The sequence below is a fragment of the Tachypleus tridentatus genome, chromosome 6 (assembly GCF_004210375.1).
Source record: "Tachypleus tridentatus isolate NWPU-2018 chromosome 6, ASM421037v1, whole genome shotgun sequence".
NCBI classification, from domain to species: Eukaryota; Metazoa; Arthropoda; class Merostomata; order Xiphosura; family Limulidae; genus Tachypleus; species Tachypleus tridentatus.
This window is the reverse complement of record NC_134830.1, coordinates 114,635,274-114,658,557: the sequence shown is the minus strand read 5'-3', so window position 1 is coordinate 114,658,557 and position 23,284 is coordinate 114,635,274. Positions and strand designations below refer to the sequence as shown.

Below are 23,284 nucleotides of genomic sequence, written 5' to 3'. Positions count from 1 at the left end.
TAGATAAATCTGTCTCAATAATTGCTTTAAGAATTATTATCTCCTTAAATCCAGGAAGAACCGCATTTTTTGGTAATTCATAACATAGAAGAAAAGAGTTTTTAATTAGAACAATTTTTCGTGAATCCATAAATGCCTGAAAACACTGCATAAAACGTCTTGTGGTGCACACGACTTTACCGAAGTACCATTTTAAATGAATATATATATATATTTTGATAATTGATGTAACAATTTAGTACTGTTCGCTTCTTTCTAGGAACACTAGCATCACCTGAAAAATAAAAGAAATATTTTGAGCAATAAAAGTGAGCTACGTTTTTATAATTATTTAGATTATTTTGTGTAATGGATAAAGTTGCCAGACATCAGGAACACTAATGAAGAACAATTACATTTTAGTACAATGATGTCACGTTCGTTATATAGATGTGGTACTTATTGTAATATTACGTTGCAGCTTTGGTGCACCCTGGTGAATGTTATTGATTTACCACAATAATATATTTCACGTAAACTTGTTATGTGTATTTGAAATATCACCAGATTTTATCACTCAGTTTTAAGACTATAACAGCCACATTTTCCTACTGATTGGAAATAATAATTTTTGATGTTGTACATTTTTCTTGAATTTTAAACTTCTCACCCAATGTTGTTATTCTCATTCGTTCATGTAACGGCTAAATTATTAAGTGTTGAAAGCGCATGGCAAATATTTGTTTCTTTGTTTTAGAAATTTTACGCAAAGCTACTCATTCTTAGTTTTGAATTGATAGACTGGGATGAAAGCAGATAATAATAAACACACACAACCAAATCTTTGGCTATATATTTGTATATATTTTTTTTTGTCTGAGGGAGTTGCGTAATTTGATCGTCATTGCAAAAACACACCCATGGCGCCAATGTAGGGAGCGCGTTTTTCGATGCTGCAAGTCTTCAGCCTCGAATCCTCGATATTATTGTTCGGTCAAGCTAAGACCTAGGCCACATCCAGGCCACGTGTTAAACGAAATTCACTTTCTGTAAACATTGGATTGTTTAAAATCACCATGAGCGACAATTTAAATAGCAGTCTCAAAGGTACATGGTATTTATTATTACTTTTAAACAACCAGTCATGGTTGCGAGTGAAACCGGTCATCAGAATCATGTTAATAGCTTAGTATATATTTAATTTTTTTTTCTGTAAATTCAACTAATAACAAGCATGTTTGTTTGTCAGATCTTAGAAAACAGAAGGAAAAGAATAATGGTTTACCTTTGTGAACCAAATTATTATCTAAATCATTATAACCATTTGCCCTTGTGAACCAATATATTAACTGAACGATGCATATATTTGTTTTTGCTTACAACTGGCGAACCGACGAACCGATTGCCATTAAACCTGACATAGAGGGTCGGCGTGGTGTTCGGATTTTCTCACATGAAACCTCAGAGGTTTCCTTGCCACCGTACATTGAATGAGTATGTCAGCTCGTATAAACTAGCTGGCATATTCGTCCAACGGGAGGAGAAGACATAGAAGTGTCAGATCCAAACGCCGACTCCCTTTATCACTACTAGAAGGACCCTAAGGATTTATGCCAGTTTGGTGGCAATCAGTTTAGCAGTTCTCTAGTTATAAGCAAACACATGGATATACTTTGTGAAATAATGTCTTGGAGAAATATACTGTGTAAGAGCCTTCCAGTAGCTTAGCGATAAGCCTGAAGATTTATATTATAAATCTACCTGGATAGCAAGCATAGCCCATAGTGTAGTTTAGCGCTTAATAACAACAACAAACCAAACCTTGTTGAAGGTATCATGTAGCCGTGAGTTATTGTACACCAATCTTGTAGGTATATTTAAACAAGTTTTGGTTTGGTTTATTACTACAAACGAAGCCAATAATTTAGGTGCCTTTATTTAACTTCCTCATCCAAACTTATGATTTCTTTTTCGCTACAGTATGGCTCACTGAACGGCTCTGAGTTTTTTTTTCTCAAGTACAAATTTATATGTGTTTGTGTGTGTGTATATATATATATATATATATATTAGTGAAAACGATACATGTTAATGTAATGAAGTTAAATAAGCAAAATCACAAGAAAGGACTGCGTTAAAAATAACAAATCCAATACACTGACTAATTATATTAGTTTGTCATAACTTAAAAAAACAAGTTGAAAGAAAAACAAATTAAATAAAAAATGTTGCACTGATTGAAAAGATCCCGGGGTACAAGCTATAATGTGGGATTTTAAAATTTGCCAGGGATCCGGCATGGCCAGGTGGGTTAAGACGTTTGATTCGTAATCTGAGGGTCACGGGTTTGAATCGTGGTCGCACCAAACATGTTTGCCCTTTCAGCCGTGGGGGCGTTATAATGTGACGGTCAATCCCACTATTCGTTAGTAAAAGAGTAGCCCAAGAGTTGGCGGCGGGTGGTAATGACTAGATGCCTTCTTTCTAGTCTTATACTGCTGAATTAGGGACAGCTAGCACAGATAGCCCTCGTGTATCTTTGCGGGAAATTAAAAAAAACAAACAAACAAACCATTTGCCAGTCTCACATAAGAAATATAAGAGTAACAACAGATATAGAAATAGAAATTAGGAGAGAGAGATGTAGGTACCCAAGCCCACAACGTCCCACATTTATATCACCCTTCATTGCCTGCAGACAGTTGTAAGAAGGTGACTGCTTTCCAAAGTAAAGAAAAAACTAAATGAAATATAAATAAGAATAAGAAAATACGGTACTGCCATTTCGGGGAAGTAGAAAACTTACCTCTTAAATTTAGCATTTCAGCCCTCAGTATGGTAGAAAGGCACTAATTGACAGCACAGCAGATGTACTATACCAGTATGAAGCATCCCATCCAGTTATCCAAGTTTTATTAAAGAGCTTGCTTTGAATTTCGCGCAAAGCTACACGAGTGCTATCTGCTCTACCAATCCCTAATTTAGCAGTGAAACACTAAAGGAAAGGTTGCTAGTCATCACCACCCACCTTTAACTCTTAGGCTATTTTTTTACCAATGAACAGTGGTATTTACCGTTATATTACAAGCCCCTAGGACTGTAAGGGTGAACGTGTTTGGAGGGACGAAGATTCGACCCTGCGATCCTCAGATTGCGAGTAGAGGGCTCCTGACCTGATCATTCCAGGCCAAATTTTGATTGTTTGTAATTTAGCACTAAGCTACACAATGGACTTTCTGTGTTTTGCCCACTACGGGTACCGAAACCCAGTCTTTAACGTTATAAGTCTGCAGACATACGCTTGTGTCATCGGGTGGCATTGACAAAGAAGAGGCTCTTTTTCAGTCTACTAATTATACAATATGAATGAAGAACGTTTTTATTCTTGTTCTGTATCTCGATGAGACAGCGGTAATTTCATGAACTTATAACGATACAAGCTTCAATTTGTACGGTGGATACAGCAGGTAACACAATATGGTTTTACTCTAAAACAAACTAACGAAGAAATTTTACTTTAGTTTTTTAAGTTATTGATTTTGTCTTTTCTTCTTCATCTTCTAAATAATATGTGACATTTTTTATAAAAAGAAATAAATAAAATTAAGTTACGGAAATTAAGTCAAGCTTAATTGAGAACTATGCAAAAGCAACACATAAAACAAAAGGCGTTAGCTAGGTGAATGTTAGTCTTTACTCGTGTATTATGGATTTAGGCGCCAATTCAAATTTACAGTAGTAGGATTGAAACAAATGTCTAAGTGGCTTCCTTGTTTCTAAGACAGTTATTGAACAAATATATATATAAAAACAACAACAACAAAACTCATTGTTTTAAATTAGTTCAGGTTAGGGATAACTATTTATATATCTAAATATTAATTTTCTTGATATACGTATTTCGCAGAAACTTTAAATGTTTAGGATTAAGGGGAAGTGCGCATGGCACATGTATAAGACGGAATGAAACGTATTTAAATTGATAGTAACTAAACTTTCGTTTGATAAATTTCAAAACCATTTAAGTATAAAACTTAATAGTATCTGGGGAGCTTCGTCCTCTTTAACCACCAGACATCGCTTTAGATACATTTTTTTTTGTAAATACATTAATGGCGCCCATAGTGGAAACTACGGAGAATTCAGAGATATGTTCCCTTGAAACGTTTTGCAATTAGAGTGACATTTTGTGCCTATTGTTATTGTTGCTTGTTATAAAGCACAATATATAATTTTATGTGAACACACTAGTATGGACTGTGCAGCAACTGGTACGTCCTCGAACCGCAAATTAGATTTGTTTTTGCCAGCGTAAAATCACGTTATACGTGTTTATTGTTCTCTTAAGGCCTCTAAAAATAATTTTTAGTATCTCTTCGGAGATTGACTAATAGTAATGAAATCGTTGTCGAAGACTGACTGATAATAAATTAACCAATTTCATACTAACTGCTTTTTGTAGCTTATAGATACGAGGTATGTTTCATGATGACGAGAAATCCAATTGAAGTAAAAATGTATTCTAAGGACTATTGGCATGGATATTAATATTTTAAATCAAATTTGACGTCTTGAGCTTCTTAGGTCATCTTCACCTTAAGAAAAGAGAGTTGCAATTTCTAACTATAAATTAACTCACACAAACGTCGGTGTTAAGATAAATATATAATAGTAAATCTGCTGCAATTCCCTCGTAAGAGAATTAAAACTTTGCGTTAGATAATTTTTGTGTATATATATACGAGGTCTGTTAAAAAAAATACGCGGACTGACGTCATAAAACAAAATGTACTTTATTTAGAAGTTACAGGTCTAGGACCCCTTCAAAGGACTCTCCTCCCCAACGCACACACTTATCCCAACGGTGTTTCCACTTGTTGAAACAGTTCTGGTACGCTTCTTTTGTAATGTCCTCTAGCTCATTCGTCGCATTTGCCTTAATCTCGGGAATCGTCTCAAATCTTCTTCCTTTCAAGGGTCTTTTGAGTTTGGGGAACAAGAAAAATCGCAAGAAGCAAGGTCAGTGAGTAGGGGGGTGGGTGGGGAAGAACAGTGATCGAGTGTTTGGCCAAAAACTCACGAGTTCTGAGGCACAAATTTCGCAGCAACGCGGTGCATCTTCAATTTTTCGGTCAAAATCTCGTAACAAGATCCAACTGATATCCCACACTCTTCAGCAAGCTCCCCTGACAGTCAGACGTCGATTTGTCCGCACCAGGGTGTTGATTTTGTCGACGTGTGGGTCGTCAGTTGACGTGGAAGGACGTCCAGGACGCTCATCATCTTCAATGGACTGTCGACCCTCCTTAAAACGTTCATGCCACTTGAAACATGCCGTACGCTTCATAGCAACATCACCGTAAGCCGTGTTAAGCATAGCAAAAGTTTCAGTCGCAGATTTTCCAAGTTTAACACAAAATTTCACAGCAAGTCGTTGTTCCTTCAGGGCATTCATTCTGAAATCCGCCAAATGAAAACATCGCACTTCACTTAAAACCGCGTAGCTAATACACAAATGAAGATGTCTGCAATCGGGAAATGGCGTCGTAATTAGCTGATCTGTGCAAACCTAGCGACACCAAGCGGATTCCCCTGAAACCAGCTGGAGCCGCGCAATTCAAACAGTCCGCGTATTTTTTGAACATCTCTCGCAGGATTTTGTTTGTTTGTTTGTTTGGAAATTTCGCACAAAGCTACTCGAGGGCTATCTGTGGTAGCCGTCCCTAATTTAGCAGTGTAAGACTAGAGAGAAGGCAGCTAGTCATCACCACCCACCGCCAACTCTTGGGCTACTCTTTACCAACGAATAGTGGGATTGACCGTCACATTATACACCCCCCACGGCTGGGAGGGCGAGCATGTTTAGCGCGACGCGGGCGCGAACCCGCGACCCTCGGATTACGAGTCGCACGCCTTACGCGCTAGGCCATGCCGGGCCACTCTCGAAGGAAGAGATCAAATGTACCTGACCCTCCTGGGTATTTAACAACATCAATACCCAAATACCGACACAGTGAAACATCCCTCGTATGCATGCATACATTGATAACAATACATTAACTGTAATAATTGTCAAATAATTATACAACTTACGTAATCATGACAGTGTATAACAAAATCAATACAAATATTCATATGATCATAAAATTACGTAGCAAGTGAAAGTGCTTAAATACAAGTGTTCTATTTTTTTTATAAAGGCCCAGCGCAATCAACAATCACATCACATGACTGGTGTATTTTGAAAAATGGGATAAGTTTCAAAGGAACAACAGGAATTTTTTGTAGTTATGTTTTTCCTACTAATGACATGTGTGACAGGTTTTACAAAACAGAGAAATATCATATGTATTTTTTGGTCAAAAGAAATGCTTCATAATATTTCGCATGTCTTGTTGACAATTACACTACGTTCCATGATAAACTACAGCCCAGTCCTCTGAAGCTGGCGGTCTCCATTTCCTTATAAGCAAACCGTTTTTGAATAAGTAACCGTTTGGAATTTTCTCCAGTTTATTTTTTGGCAGTGCACGTTTAAAATTGATGATATCTTTGGATCCTTTTCTTGCTGGTCGATTAGTTTACTTCCAGCAAACGGAACTTCACCAGGCAAACGAGATCCCTCACGTACATCATTGTCACTCACCAATGAATTGTCAGTAGGACAATCATTCATAAGATCCTTGTCGGATCCAAAAAAATGTCTGAGAGAAACTTATAATACTATGCTCTGAATATGTGTCCATTATTTATTTCGCAGTACACATTTAATGGTATAAGTGACATGCATTTCCACACACAAATTTAACTCACTTTACTCTAATTCAATACATGCAGTCCACTGCTCATGAACTCAACTTGACTGGCATCATCTAACTCTTCTGTAAAACAGTTCACCAATTATTCAGGCAAAACGCAGAGATAATTTTTGCATTAATCTCATCCTGAGAATGTCAAAACCAGGAACAAAATCTTTAAATGACTGGTTTCCTTCTGTGAGTGACATTTCTGAGACACAACCAGAGAGTTGCATCTTCATTCAAGCACAGAGTCCTGCCATTTATCATAAAAGTGGGCGTCTGCTGATCAGAGTGGTCGTCTTACTTAAAGAGCCTGATATATGACGAGATCTATTAGTGTTATGGCCACTCCTGTGTCAACCAGGAGCTAATGAATTTGCTCTCGCGCCCTCTGAGACATGTACCAAAACTCTAACTAGCTTTATGGCAACCGGGCTGACAAAAAACCTTGCACAAAAAGTTATCTGCTATGCTTCTTGATGTTGATGGCTACACTTGACTTGGGTATAATTTGTTTTGGAGCTGTATCAGCAGCATGTACCACTTGCTACTTGTTTATCCACTTCTGCTGAGCCATTGCTGAAAATAATTAACTTTCTCTATCTTGCTATTCAGGACAGTGTGAGTAATTCACTTGAAAGTGACTCAAGAAACCATAAACATCAAAAACATGAGCATTCTTCCTCTCTTCCAGAAAGACATCTGGAGGCATTATTAGCATGAAAACTATGAGATGACTGGGATAGCTTTTCAAGCTCAGTAGAAACGAGTGTGGTTCCATTGCAGAATTAGAATCAGAATGCATTTTAAACCTTTGCATGGTTCAAGTTTGATGCAGTTGAGGTATCTGGGTAAGAGAGTCTGTTCGAGATGTAACCACGACAGCTACTATAAGCTTTTTCCTATCCAGTGATAGATTTAAAGTTACCACTTCTTACCTCGTTAACATGAAAAGGTGTAAACATGTTTCACACTCAGTTGATATCCTATTGTTTGACCTGAAAATCCCATGACAAACTTATCCTCAAGAATGTCTTCGTGATCTGCTAAAGCCATCAAAAAGTATTCTTCATCATGCAGGTGCCAGAGATAATTCTTGTAAATAAATAAACTTTAGGTCATTTTTTCTCTTCCGAGCCTTTAACTCATGTTGGCGGTTTTCTACATATTCTACCCGGTTAAAATTTTGGTCTTATTCGGCCTTAACTGTATCCAAGCCTTACGTCTGTGTTCCATTTCAAAGCTTAGTCGATTCAAGGGCTGAACTGTTCAAGCACAGGATCAGACACTGGACTGCGTGCTGCTAATAATTTTGAAAATATTCTACATTAGAATAACAATGTAGAAAAAGTATATAATGCCTACATATCATACGGGCCTGGCATGGCCCAGCGCGTAAGGCATGCGACTCGTGATTCGCGGGTTCGCGCCCGCATCGCGCCAAACATTCTCGCCCTCCCAGCGGCGGGTGGTGATGACTAGCTGCCTTCCCTCTTACACTGCTTAATTACACTTACACTGCTAAATTAGGGACGGCACGGTGCAGTGGGCTAACAACCTACTCACTTAAATACTTGTTGAAGAATCCGCAAGCGATTGCGACCCTATGTTCCTAGATGGAATCTACTGGTGATTACTAACTAACATATCCTATACATCGATAAATTTAACAGTTGAATGAAATCAACTGTTTCAGTCCTTTAGAAACATCTCACTTGAGTTGTATAAAGAAAAATAGCTCTACGTGAGTCATGTATCCTAAATCGTGAACTGTGCACATGAATGCTTCTTTGTTTATAAAAAAAATTAAAATACGTTTCCTAAGATACGGGTTATTTCATTTGCATTTTTTTTAAAGTTAATATTTCTTATAGTTAAAATGGATAACTTTAAAATTAATAAAATTATATTTTTATCTGGATAAAAGATAAAATACATCTACCTCAAAAAAGCATAAACAGAATTAAAAGCTAAAAAATGCTGAAACAGTTGTAGTACAAGAAATTATCGTTGTCTATCCTGTCCCTTACTAATAAGCATGCATTATTTTAATGTACTGTCAGCAGCACTAAAGAAACTGAAGGAGTCTCAGTATTTCATTCTATACAGAAACAACAAGTTGTGTAAACAGGTGTTTGTATGCATATATATATATTGTTTGCTTGTTTTGAATTTCATGCAAAGATACACAAAGGTTATTTGCACTAACCATTCTTAATTAATATAGCAATGTAAGACTAGTTAGCCGGAAGGCAGCTAATCATCACCACCACCCGCCAACTATTGAGCTACTCTTTTACCAATAAATAGTGAGATTGACCGTTGCAAGGCTGAAACGGTGAGCATATTTTTGTGGGACGAGAATTCGAACCCGCGATCTTCAGATTACGACTCATGCATCTTAACTTCCTGGCCACTATGTGAAATGAAAACACTTCACAATACCTTCTTTAACAATAGATACCTGTAACACTTCACAAAGAAACAAAAAAGTATATGAATACGGAGAATGAAAAGAAAGATATTACAGACACGTATATATGTTCTTCTGTGTCTCTGAAAACATACAGTGGATACGTAACCATCATAATGCCAGAACACTGTTCCCTCTAGTCTTACACTGCTAAATTAGGGACGGCTAGCACAGATAGCCCTCGAGTAGCTTTGTGCGAAATTCAAAAAACAAACAAAATACTCGTATCTGTAAATATCCTGTGGTAAATGAGTTATGTGTCAAGGAATGGAACTTTGTTATCTTTTTCCAATTCATTGTGAAGTTAGGTTTCTTGATTCTGTCATCTGTGCTCTGTAGCTACTTTTACTCTTCAAGGAAATTGGTAACGTCAATGAAGTTAGACAAAATCTCCAAACATAACTCTCTTCGTTATGAATTATTTCCTTAGTAAAGCAAAAACAAAAAGGCTCTGAAGAAAAAAAAAGACATGTTAATTAGGAGTTGACCAGAGGTGTTTATTCTTCAGAATCACTTTGTGCATCAAAAACTATTACGCTGTCGAGCTACTGAAAATTTATTTGCAAAATATCTTGCCATAATATATTTATTGTTTTGTATAAACGTATGGGATGTCAGTATGATAACAGTAATAAACATTGGATCAATGATATAACTTTATAAGAGGGCAGTGCAACTGACCCATGGCTATTAGGAAAGAGGTAAATTGTTTGTTGTCCACCGACTGGCCTACCGAAATTGTAACATCTGTTAAAAGTACAAACGTTCTAAACTTCATTTCTTGACCGATTTGAAATATAATTATAGTTTTGGCCTCAGGAGGTCAAAACCTTTGGAGTGATGTGCTTTATCACGAGCAAGGTGTTATAAGTTAATTTACTTTAATCCCGCCTAAAGTAATTTCAATTTGAGGGTAAGCTTGGTATTTCTGGCGCACAAACATACTGATAATAAAAAGGGGGAAAGAATCTTATAGGTTAATTTACTCTAGTTTTGCCTAGAATTATTTCAAGTCCCGTTACCATTGAGGACTCCCTCATGTTTTTCGTTTTTGTATGGTGATTGAAATTATATATGTGTATATATATATTTACCCATGTTACTTATACTTTTCTTTCGGGTAGATAATCACAACAAAATTTTATAAATACATTTCAAAGATTCTGTAAGCTCAAATATCTCGTATGAATTGGAATGATTTAGTCAATACATTCGTGTGATTTCGAATAAATCTCTATTATGTGTATAAATCATGCAATTTTACACGAGTTTTGACGATACCTTCTTAGTAACCACATATTCTACAGAGCGATCAAAAGGGTAGCAGTTAATTCGGATAATTTCATAAAATATAACTGATTTGTGCTTAAAAATTAGCAATGAGTAACAACCATTCGCCCGCATGATTCGTTTGAATATTTTAGCTAGAACTGCTAATCTATTAGGTTGTCCAGAAATAAGTGTCGTTTTTGAACTGCGAAATTTGGAAAAGTATAAACCAGTGTTGTAAAACATGCTTTAATCAAAGTAAGCACTGTTTGCTTGAATACGCTTTGGCTAACATGTAACGATGCTGTTTATGCTTCTGCTGTAGAAATCAGAGTTTCTATGGTCAATGAACTCCCTAAAAGCTTCTTTTACAGATGCCTGGTTTTAAAAGCGTTTATTGCTCAAAAAGTAAGCAACGTGCTTGAAAAAATGAAAATCGGTAGGGGAGAGCCTGGGGAATAAGGTGAATGAGGCAGAACCTCGATTTCCAATTCGTTCAATTTTTGTAGCGTCACCCTTGACAGGTCTCATAAAGCCGATTTTGTTGATCTTCAGTCAGCTCATGCAGAACCCACTTATCCAACTTTTTCGTCTTTCCAATCGCATTCAGATGGTTGGCAATGTTTGATTTGCTTGTGCCTAGCTTTTCTGCAAGCTCACTTTCTGTTGTGCGAGGGTCTGTCTCAGCTGCTTTCCTTAATGTGTTTTCATTTAAGAATGGCTTCCTTCCACGATCTTCGTGGTCTTCAAAACTTTCATTTCCATGTCAAAGCCTGTACATTCACTAACAGACCCATGGCAAAATGTCTGGTAAATATTCCGTGTAGTGTCGGTAGCTTTTCATCTAAGTTTGAAGCCGTAGAGGAAAATCAAACAAAAATTCTTCTTGTCCATACTGCCTTGAGGGTTGTGAAACTTAATCTGAGAAGAGTTGAAACAGAAGACAAGATATCTTGTAAGTGACAAACGCTGGATTAAACCAACCAACCAACGATAGGTTACTCAATATATAATATTGAGTTCACAGACATGCTACTATGCCACTTGGGTGCTTCGGCATTTCTAATAATTTTAATACTGTTTTCTAATCACTACCTCCATTATATTGTTTTTACTATATTTTTAATTCTCGTAGTTTTATCTCGTGTAACATTCCATTCTGTGTATTGTTTAATTTCAAAATGTTCGTGCGTGTTTCTGAATTTCGCACAAAGCTATATGGGGGCTATCTGCGCTAACCGTCCCACATTTAGAAGTATAAGATTAGAGAGAAGACAGCTAGTCATCACCACCCACCATTAACTCTTGGGCTACTCCTTTACCAACCAATAGTGAGATTCATCGTATCATTATAACGCCTCCACGGCGGAAAAGGCTAGTATGTTTAGTGTTACGGGGATTCGAACCCGCGACTCTCAGTTTGCGAGTCGAACGCCCTAACCACCTGGCCCTGCCGAGCAAACATAAAGCTACGCAATGGGCTATCTGTGCTTTGCCCACCATGAGGATCAAAACCGAGATTCTAGTGTTGTAAGTCTACAGACATATCATTGTGTCACTGAGCAGCCAAAACTTTCCTGTAATTATCATCAACCGACAGGACTGTTTCTGACTTGACAAAGAACCTTTGTTCGAACCATTGCCAACTTAATATATTATTACCACAGTTTTTAAAGGTGATTTTATAAACTAAACTCCTAAATAACAGTAACAAATTTTTGTAACTTTGGTTTCATAATGTCGCAATTTTTTGTTTGTTTGTTTTTGAATTTCGCACAAAGCTACTCGAGGGCTCTGTGCTAGCCGTCCCTAATTTAGCAGTGTAAGACTAGAGGGAAGGCAGCTAGTCATCACCACCCACCGCCAACTCTTGGGATACTCTTTTACCAACGAATAGTGGGATTGACCGTCACATTATAACGCCCCCACGGCTGAAAGGGCGAGCATGTTTAGCGCGACGGGGATGCGAACCCGCGACTCTCAGATTGTGAGTCACACGCCTTCACACTCTTAGCCATGCCGGGCCATACAATTTCTTGTACATTTTAGTCCAGAATTTTTGATCAAATCGTAGACTACTACCTTCTAATTGACAGAAAAACCACACTATTTAAAGTACGTAATAAGTTGCTATGACATTAGTGCGTGACCAAGAGACAGGTAGACAGGTAGAGATTGTGTTTTATGGTATTGGATTAGCTTATATCAACCGGTAATCTACTTCACTTTTATAGAATATAACCCTAAAATTGTAACATAATTGATAACATCTCGTTGCTAAGGGAAATTGCTAATATTGTAAAATAATTAAGCAGCATGGTTTGATACTATAGGTAAACGACCCAATATAACCAAATTGTTGCTTTTCTTTAACTGGACTTCTTCAGGAGAATTTGTTACAGATGAGGCAAACATGAAGAGCTCCGGTCTTGAAGTCGCTGTCGAAATGTGAACCTCCACAATTTCCTGCAGTTAACGTAAACCATCTAAGATGACTGATTTCTCGAAACGTTTCTGGAATAACGCCGAGAAAAACAAATAAACAGAGAAGGCACCCAACTGATGAAGTAGTACATTATAATAAATCATTACAAGATTTTGTTTAATGAGTTTTATGACGCTGCATACACCTAATTAGATCAGCATGTTCAGTTTATTGTATTTGTTCTGCTGTACGTAATTAGCTAGCTTTGATCTCAAGTTAATGATAATCGATATCATAGTTAATATAAAATGAGTTATTCCACTTAGTTTCCGACTAATTTCTTTTTAATGATTGCTGTAACAGATAAAACGAAAAATTATTCAGTACGATGTCAGTCACGTGCATTAGATTCTATGAATTAAATTAAACTACGTCCTAAATTACCTTTGTTTCTTGAACTGTAAGACTTTATTATTCCAAGATCTGAGCGATGTTTCTTAGTTTCTTACACTATAGTTTGCAGTCGTCTATTGTCAAAAACAAATAAACACTTTTAAAAGACAGAAAGTGGCACACCTTGAGAGGGATCCTTGGTTGTATTTACTTGTTGTGTTAATATAAATCTAGTTTTTCTACATTTTACAATTATTTAAAACGATCTTAGTGATAAACTCTGAGATCTGAATGTGATTTTCAAATATTGCTACTTATTTGAACAATAAACTATAGAATATTTTGTTACTACTAACATAATTTTATGGGGGTTTCAAAAGCTCAGAAATACACCCTATGCAAATTCAATAAACTCATACTCTCCTCAATCTCCTTGTTGTGCGCTTTGAGTGCGTGTCACGCACTCTTTTTGTCTTCTTTGTAGCTTCCCTCTGACAAAATCCTGACCTTGTTTCTGTAAGATATTTGGACATGTGTATTCTTTGTTTAAAAAACAACAATAGTTATTTTGTGCTGGGTATCGAACACAAATAATACATTAAAGGACAGGAGTAGCCATCACTATAATATGTTTCTTAAAAAAGTGGATTTTTCTTCTACTTAATAAAAAAGAACATATTGAACCTTTTAGATTTTGATGGTATTGAGGTAGTCGTTTGATTTTTACCTGGAAACCCCTTCGATTAAACTGGAACTTTATAAGTGGATATGTTTTAAATATTCATCATATTACTAACTATACGCTGTGTTCCAAGCACCGACGCATTTCATTTATCTGCTACATTATAGGATAAATTATTTCATTAATGTCAAAGTATAATTACAAATTAAGTGCACTTATATTTCCATTTTTTTTTTTAATATCTTGCAGTCGCCAAGTTATGATCATTAGCCATAAGTAAATTAAATTACTTATTTATTTTATCACATATATATATATAATATATATCTCGTATTGTTACACTGTATAACTATACAAACGTTTATTTCTGTATTTTTCGTTTTGTATTTAATCTTTGTTCTGTAATATGATTATACAAGAATGATATCTAAACGTACTAATAAAATTAAAGTAACTTCTATTATATCTACGAAATTTATTACAGAAATAATAGTAAGTGTTTTTTAAATAACTAACTACATTTAACAGTTAATGAAAATATGGTCTGCAAAATGTTTTGCGGGTCATAACGTCTTGATGTTTTCTCTTTGTTGTTGTGCTTTCTGGATTATGTTATAGAAGGTCTTAGACTTAATAAATTGTGATGTAAATCTATAATAGTAATAAGTTAATGATATTGGTTGGTACTGAAAACAACAAACATTCAACTTGCGCAAAGCTAATGTAAAATAGTAGTTAAGTAATACATTCAGACACTATTAACAATATACATTAACAACCTTTCTAAAATTCAAACTTTATACAATAACATTATCTATTTGTTTTTACAGCTCATAATGAGCCATTTGTAATGGTTAGAGAGATGATTTGTGGATCATAAGGTCCTTGGTACATGTCCCATTACCGCACCAGTCACATTAATTGTGGATTCTTGTTGAGTTATAAGAGTGACATTTAAATCCAACTATTCAATTAGTTAAGTTAGTCCAAGACTAGTTGTGGATACTGCTTTTACTAGCTAATTTCCTTCTAGTCTCTCAACTTAAAATTACAAACAGCTAGCGCAGATATCCCACGTGTAGTTTTAGCAAATATTTGTAACAAATGAATCGTTTCTAATTATTATACAAAAATAACTACTAAAAATGAAAAAACAGTTATGAAAATTTTACTTGATTGAGTTGAATAAAACAGACTGTATTCAATGTGAAATCAATCACTCTTTACTTATTATAAATTAAAACACGAGTGAACAGAACTCCAGATGTCAATTCTCTTTCACAGATAGAGACCTATGATTTTTTTGTCTTGTCCAAATTTAAACAGACAGTATGATGTTTTATACGAGAAAAACAACAAAAATGAGATCACCCCTCTAAGAGTGCAGGCGCTTCTAACCAGGCCAATAGATGTCCTAAATAAAAGAAGGAAGACGTACCCTTAAAATATTTCTAAAATTGTGAAATGACGGGTAGTAAACCATTTGTCCTAGTCGTAATGGCTTTCAGGTGCTGAAATGTTACTGTAAATAAAATCGAGGCTTCAAGTTTTGTCTTTTTCAGTAACTAATAACATTCAAGTCCTGCAGTTATATCAAGAAAGCATTTTATAGTTTTTACATCAACCAATTCTAAAATATTAATACATTGAAATTCATATATTCCATACCTAAATTGTACAGCATTACGGGCAGCTAAAGTATCTCCATTGTTCTAAACTGCCTTGAAGTGTAGTACTACAGGCAGCTACGATATTTAGGTTTATAAACATTTAAGTCACCCAGCGTTGTGATATTAAAGACGGTTTGTTTAGTGTAAATATTATTGATTAGTTTATTTTGAGTATGAACATTTTATGATTGTTTTGTGTTTTTTAATTATTATAAGAGAGATAAAAGTAGATTATTGTTGGAAATTGTGTTTGTAACTCTTTGTTATCTAGAATGTAGCGAGTACGAATATAAATAGAATTACATGAGCGGGAGACAAAAGACAGAGACAACAGTAGGATAGTGAAAAGTCGTGGTGCAGTCAACGATCTGCGTGAAGTTACGGATTTACAACTCTAAAATTAAGGGTTCCCATCGGTGGGCTCAGTAGATAGCCCGATGTGGCTTTGCTGTAAGAAAACACACACACACACGCGTGAAGTTAAATTCGTAGAAGTGATAGGTCTAACGATAAACGTAAGCATATCGCATAATATGCGAAAATTAACAGTTTTGAACGAGACAAGATGTATAGTTTTCTTTTTTTTTTCAGAGAAGGTTCTATGGTAAACCAATCAGCCTGAGCGCACCTATCAAACGGAACAGACGATATCTGAGTACGAGAACCGGACAATTACTGAAGAGCAGTATACGACTGTGGTAACTTATATTAACAGTGTAAATACATTACTCGTATAATACTAGTGCGATAAGCATAAAGAAAGGTAGTTCTGCTTGGTAACTGAAATTGTAAAGCAACTGAATAGGACTAAATATACTATTGACAAAAGGAAGAGTGCTATATAGTTAATGACATGCCCATGATGCCTAGTTGTACTTACGTTCAACTAGTTCGAATATATATATATATTATTTAAAACCAAATTAGAGAGTCGCCGAGGGCATGCTCTTCGTATATCTTTGAATTTATCTCCAAGCCAGAGACACCAAATATAGAAGAATCCCAAGTTCCAAAATAACACATACAGTGTATATTTGTACTTAACTATCTAAGTATAAGTAAAAACTTTTAACTGATAATTAGCAAACATAACCTAATATCTGACACTCAGGTTAAAGTTTGTGTATTTGTAGTTGAGCACAAAGTTGCACAAAGGGCTATCTGTGCTCTGCCCACCGCGGCTATCGAAACCTGTTTCTAGCGTTGTGCGTCCGTAGATGTCCCGCTGTGTCAAGCCAGATTAAAATGGCTCTACAAGTACATCCAGTATAAAGGTTGAGGTCCTACAAATATTTACAGAATTCAAGCTTAAATAGTTCTAGAAATATATTCAGCATTCAGGGTTTAAAGTGGCTTAACAAGAATTTGCATTTTTTAAATTGTAAAGTGTGGTACTTCACATATTTACAGGTTTTATGTTCGAAAGTGTTGCTTTTACAGATACTTACACCATCTATGGGCAGGTAGTTTGTTAAATGTATCACCTTATTTTTCCGAAGTTTTGATCAGTGAATTGTATTGATTACTTTTCGTATTTGAAATTTCTAAGACAGTCAATTTTCATAAAATAAATTACAGAAAACATATATCATAAAAATGTTCCCATAATGCATAAATAGTTAACGGAAAAAAAAATCGTTTACTGAGAAAATAACAGTCCCTAGTATTTAAAGCAGTTGATCCTTTTGACATCGTTCTAGTTGTTTTGTGTTGAGGCCAGTTGCTTGTATACACATAAATTAGCCACCACTTATTTCATTGTTTCAACAACTTAGGTGTTTCTGTGTGATAAGAATAAGTGTACGGATTTACAACACTAATAAAATTCGCCATTCGATTCCTTATGGTGTTCACAGCAAATAGCTTAATGTAGCTTTGCTCTAAAACGAACAAATGAAGGGACGAAACCTAAGACAAGATTCTCAATCTGTTATGCGCCACCTGAGAAGGTCATGTTCAATCCAGACATCTTACTCTCTTTACCGTGTGTATTAAACTGTCAAATGCCATAGACCCATTTATAAAATTAAGGTTTGAAATATTAATATATGTGGAGACATGATTTCAAATAATGATTCCAGTTCACTCTTTCGGGCCAAAATGAACCCTAGAGACATCTACAACGCCATAAGTTTTGAAAACAACCAATTCCAACACACAAGGACTTTAAATTGGCTGTGATTGTCACATGGAGTACTAATTTGCATGTTCAAAATTATCGTAATATAGCGTTACCAACGCTGTATATTAAGGCATAGACTAAAAGCCATTTTGTCCAATCGTTCATAACTTTTGGGAATGCAAGTATAAAATGGTTGCTAGAACAAATAGTTTGTCTTTCCATTTCACTGAAAGTCAGTCAATATCTTCCTTGTTTGTATTATTATGTGAATATAGTGATGTCATATCTCAGAACAAAATAACAAAATATAAAATATAACGTTGCACTTTTCAACGCAACTCACAAAAGCCACCCAGGGTTGATGAAATGAAAGCGCATGCGTGAATCTTCAACAGCAGTCATCATGTACCTGTCTGTGTTTAACACGATTTAATCGATTTTTAGAATAATTTAATAAACGAATTCTTTATTGCCTATATAAAAGTTTTGGACTGTTAACTTCCATGATATTATATTAACCATGGTCTCTTACAATGTGCTATTGAAACAATTCGTTCAGATTTTTCAGTCAACAATTCTGGTAGCTTGTTTTGCTGGGTTTATTTTTCAGGTTGTTGAATTTATTTCCGTCTATTATCAATACCAAACTTCAGTGGAGATTAAGATCGAACCTGCTGATAAGTTATTGTTACCATCTGTTACATTCTGCCCGCAAGAAAAGTAAGTATTGAATTAAGTACAATGAATTATCAGCTATACTGACTGCTTTGATTATTACTTTCTGGTTGGTTAAATTGAAATAGTTTAAAATAACCTGACCATTTAACTTCGTTTAAGTTTAACGTATTTGTCTCCACTGGATTTTAAGTCTTTTTGAATCAATAAAGTAACCTCAAATAATTTAGGTATTTGGATAATGTTAGAGCTCGTGTCTAAAATAATTATTCCACGATATATATCGGATTAGGTATCTAATGATTAGATGTATATGTTACAGACGCTTCTGTTTCCATTGCATTTATTATGTCAAAAGACCATGGTTTCCGTCATCAAACTTAAGTGCTATTAACCTAAAATGGTAATAACAAATAAACAAATTACAAATTCGTCAGGAAGAATGTATTTGTATATTTTCAGATACATACAATATTCCAAATAATCCCAGTCAACGATATGGCTATTTTTAAAGTACATTTAATAAATCTAACAGTTTTATATTTTCACATTCTTCTCTGAAACAATTTTTAAAATAACTGTCATTAATGATCGAAGTGCTACAACTAAAACTTTAAAGTGAGAATAGACATGCATCTCCATTATATAGTGTTTGCTCCTCATTTGTTACTTTCCATTGTTATACATAAAATACAACTTACAGATTTTTCTCACACTGATTAGCAATCAACCTTTGACTTTGATGATGAACTTTAGTTCATTTATTTGTTTTTATATATGTAAATATCTTTTATATCTTTTAATTTACGATAATAGGAAGTTAAAGTACTATGATCCAGTTACAAAACTGTTACAGGTTTTAACGACCATTGTGAATGATTATTTACTCGATACAAAAAAATGTGCTAGTTCATTAATATTGGAATTAAGTTCAGTTTTACCTTAAATTCTTAAAAGATGCATTCATCTGTTCTGTAATTCTTATACACTGGTCAACAAAGTGAGTAGTATAGATTCACATTATAAAACGAAGATTGCCCAGTTTTCGAAACTCTTACTTGATATATGTGTCGAATGACATTGATAGATGTTGATGTATTAAATAGTGTAATACTTGTAATAATGTCTGGTGGAAGTTTTAACATCCGTGGAGTTTCTTTACACAATATTATATCTGCCACACTGTTTGACAAATTTAAAGTTGTATTTACTTTTAAGAAATAATGGTTTGGAAAAATAACTTTGTATCCTAAAACATATTGCAATTAAGACTTCTTCTTCCTGGTTCTTTTAACCAGGATCCAATATTATAAGTCTCAAAACTTTAAGTATAACATAAACGGTTATACGGTCATATAGGAACAATGTTTTATGCACAACAATCAGTTGTGGTTACCATACATCTATAGTTTAAGGTATCGCTCCAACGTGAAACTCAATTTAAATTTTTAACCTAAATCGATGAGTTGCAGCTGTAAGCGTTTTATATAATTTATTTTACCACCTCCACATCTCTGTGGCACTTTCAAGTCAACCAACCCATTCAGCCCATCATTTGACCACCCCAAAAGTGACACCCAACGAAATATAACTTAAATATTTAGTGTTATATTCCTAGTTTAAGTTCGATTCTCTTCTTTGTATTAACTTTATCAGATATGGTCTTTTCTCTTATCTCAACACGAGTTATCTCTATCTTTAGCAGTTCTTGGAGGTCTTGTGATAAGAAATATTAACTGGGATATCAACAGTAATGGCCCAGCATGGCCAGGTGGTTAAGGCACTCGACTAGTAATCCGACGGTCCCGGGTTCGAATCCTTGTCTCACCAAACATGCTCGCCCTTTCAGCCGTGGGGCGTTATAGTGTGACGGTCAATCACACTATTCGTTGGTAAAAGAGTAGCTCAAGAGTCGGCAGTCTGAGACTGCTAAATTAGGAACGGCTAGAGCTGATAGCGAGTAGCTTGGCGCGAAATTAAAGAAAAAAAGAAGAGAGTGAAAACCAGATTTTAAATTACGTGAACGAAAGTATAGGAACTCCAACGGTTTTAACATGAAAATCTTCAACAAATCTGGTAATAATAACAAACATATAAAGTGAGATTCAGCTCACTAAACTCAAGAAAAAATTGACACGCCATCATACATTTATAACAGCATTTAACATATGCAGTAGAAGTAATTTAAAACAGAAGTAAAATCAATATCCAATAATTTTATTAACTAATGCCTCTTCTCCAAACATATTATCACTATTACCTTAAAAAGACACTATACAAAAGTCACTATAGAGACAAACTTAATAAGAGAAAAAGGAAAGGGTCTACAACATAAAATTTATAAATCAAGTAAAAGGCACAAACTCAGACATGCTAACAGGTGTCTCACCAGACCATGGCCGTGTAAAGAAAAAATACGTAAACATTTTAGAAACGTGTATCAAAAAGCACAATCTAAACAGCAGATTGAGTACTAAAATCAAGAGGCGTTAGAGAAAAAAAGGTTTATTTTGACAAATTCATCTGCAGAAGAATCGCCAAGTGTCAATGTGTTCGATGCGACAGTACTTGTATAGTGAAAAGGGGATAAGCATAATAAATATTGAGGTTGTAGAACAAAACAATCCCCCATCATACACTTGCCAACAGAGCATAACGAATAATGCGCGTGCTATATTTCATACAAAACACACAATAGTTACCTGATGATGTTCACATGAGTTGGACAAACTTTGCAATAATGTGAAAAAATTCTAACTCAACCACTTAAATGTTATAACTCTGGACTTTTATTTCCATACACTTTTGTTATTGGCAACGCCTGCGCTGTAGTTGTAATTTTTTAGCAGACAACATCTTGCTTCTAAATAATTGCCTTAATTTACAAAAGCTGACAGTTAGTGTTCGAACACGTGCTAAAATGAGACTGAAAGAAGGAATAAGTTGCTTAGAATTGATTCAATTGCAGCTTAGAGATGAAGTTCGTTTCTAGCAAATTAATCAAATTATATCACAAATGGAACGAAAGCTCCCCTCTTACAATACAAATACACTCTTAAAACAGTTCAAAAATTGTTTTTCGTGCTAATGTTTATTTCTGGTAGTGTTACAAATATTTGGTAATACAAAATAATTGATAATTTGAACGGTAGAAATAATTAACGTTGGATGACCTGTTACGTAGTATAACAAAAAAGTTAGCCAAAGAAGATTGTACAGATTATGATAAGTTTAAAGGAGTTATCCTTAAAACATACGAGTTAGTACTGGATGCTTATCGCCAAATGTTTCGAGATTATCGCAAGCAAAAAAACAACAACAAACTTTTATGGAATTCGATCACGAAAAAGAGGTTTATTTGGATTGATGTTGTAATTCTATGTATATTGACAACAGTTTAAAAAACTAAGATAATTATGTCTGATTGAGGGATTTAAACGTTGTACAAGTGACGATCTCAAAACTTATTTGGATGAAAAAAAGTTGAAACACTATATGAAGCAGCTTTTTTTTTTCAGATGATAACACTTTAACACAAAAAACCGCTTTTCATAAAAAAGAAATTCATGCCAGCTCAGCAAAAACCTGTACCTGTACAATCCATTAAAGTTGAGAAGTCTTTTAAAAAATCCAACTTCTCTACTTTAAAATCTTATTACAGACAGATAAAAATTTGTCAAGGCCTGTCTGCAATTTTTTGCAAAAAATCTGGTAATGCTATGTCAAGTTGTTAGAGTTTGAAAAAGAAAAGAGGCAACACCCAGTGCGTTTGTGTCTCCATATGGACGTAGTTTCACCAGATCACCTAATGTTGTTGATTTGGTCACTGATAAAAGGGCTGATGTAGTTAGGGGGCAATTTAGATCTTTTGTGTCCATCGGTTCTGTGTCTTTGACAAATGAAACTGTTAATCCCATAACCATACGTATTTTACGTGATACTGGGGCGACTCAGTCATTGCTGTTAAAAGGTGTATCGCCTTTAGATTCAAGCTTTGCCACTAGTGAGTCTGTTATGGTTCAAGTTATTTAGGGTGGCTTTGTTAATGTTCTTCTTTATAACGTTTATTTAACATCAGACCTAGTTTTGGGACCAGTAATGGTTGGAGTAAGGCCTACTCTGCCAATTAAGGGTGTACAATTATTGTTGGGAAACGATTTGGCTATGGCAAAAATTTGTTACCGAACCCAATGTAATTAGTGAGCCGATCACTGTTTCATCTCAGGATGAGTTGTTGTTGTTGAGGAGAATCCAAAAGTGTTTCTCTCGTGTACTGTAACTCGGGCTCAGGCTAAGAAATTAATCCAAAAGAAACAATAGAAAAATGTTTAGAGGACGACATTATAGATTCGTCACAGACATTTTTTGTGAATGATTGTCCTACTGACAGTTCTTCAGTGAGTGACAATGATAATAAACATGAGGGATCTATTTCAACTGGTGAAGATCCACTTGCTAAAAGCAAACTGATCTACGACCAAGAATATAATTAAGATGTCTCATTATTTAAGCAAGCACTTCCGAAAGATAAACTGAAGAAAGTTCTAATTTTTTTTATTTTATTTTTTTCAAAAATAGTGTGCTCATGAGAAAATGGAGACTACCAAATGTACTAGCTTCAGAGGACTGGGCTGTAGTTTGTCAAATTGTTGTTTTAAAAGCATATCATTCTGAAATAATGAACGTTTTTTTTTGTTGCCCATGACATTTCCAAGAGAGGTCATATAGGTGTCAACAAGACATGTGAGAAAATTATGAGACATTTCTTTTGGCCAAAAATCAGGCAAATTGTTTCT

The 23,284-nt window shown here is 35.0% G+C and overlaps 1 protein-coding gene across 1 annotated transcript in view; it reads left to right on the top strand.

Annotated features, from left to right (window-relative positions):
• Window positions 1-18,347: 18,347 nt before the first annotated feature.
• LOC143253358 (epithelial sodium channel subunit gamma-2-like) overlaps window positions 18,348-23,284 on the top strand; it is a 91,159-nt gene continuing 86,222 nt past the window's right edge. The window contains exon 1 of the mRNA XM_076507116.1: window positions 18,348-18,533. The gene's annotated coding sequence lies outside the window, so the exon portion shown is untranslated. The remainder of the gene's footprint in view (window positions 18,534-23,284) is intronic.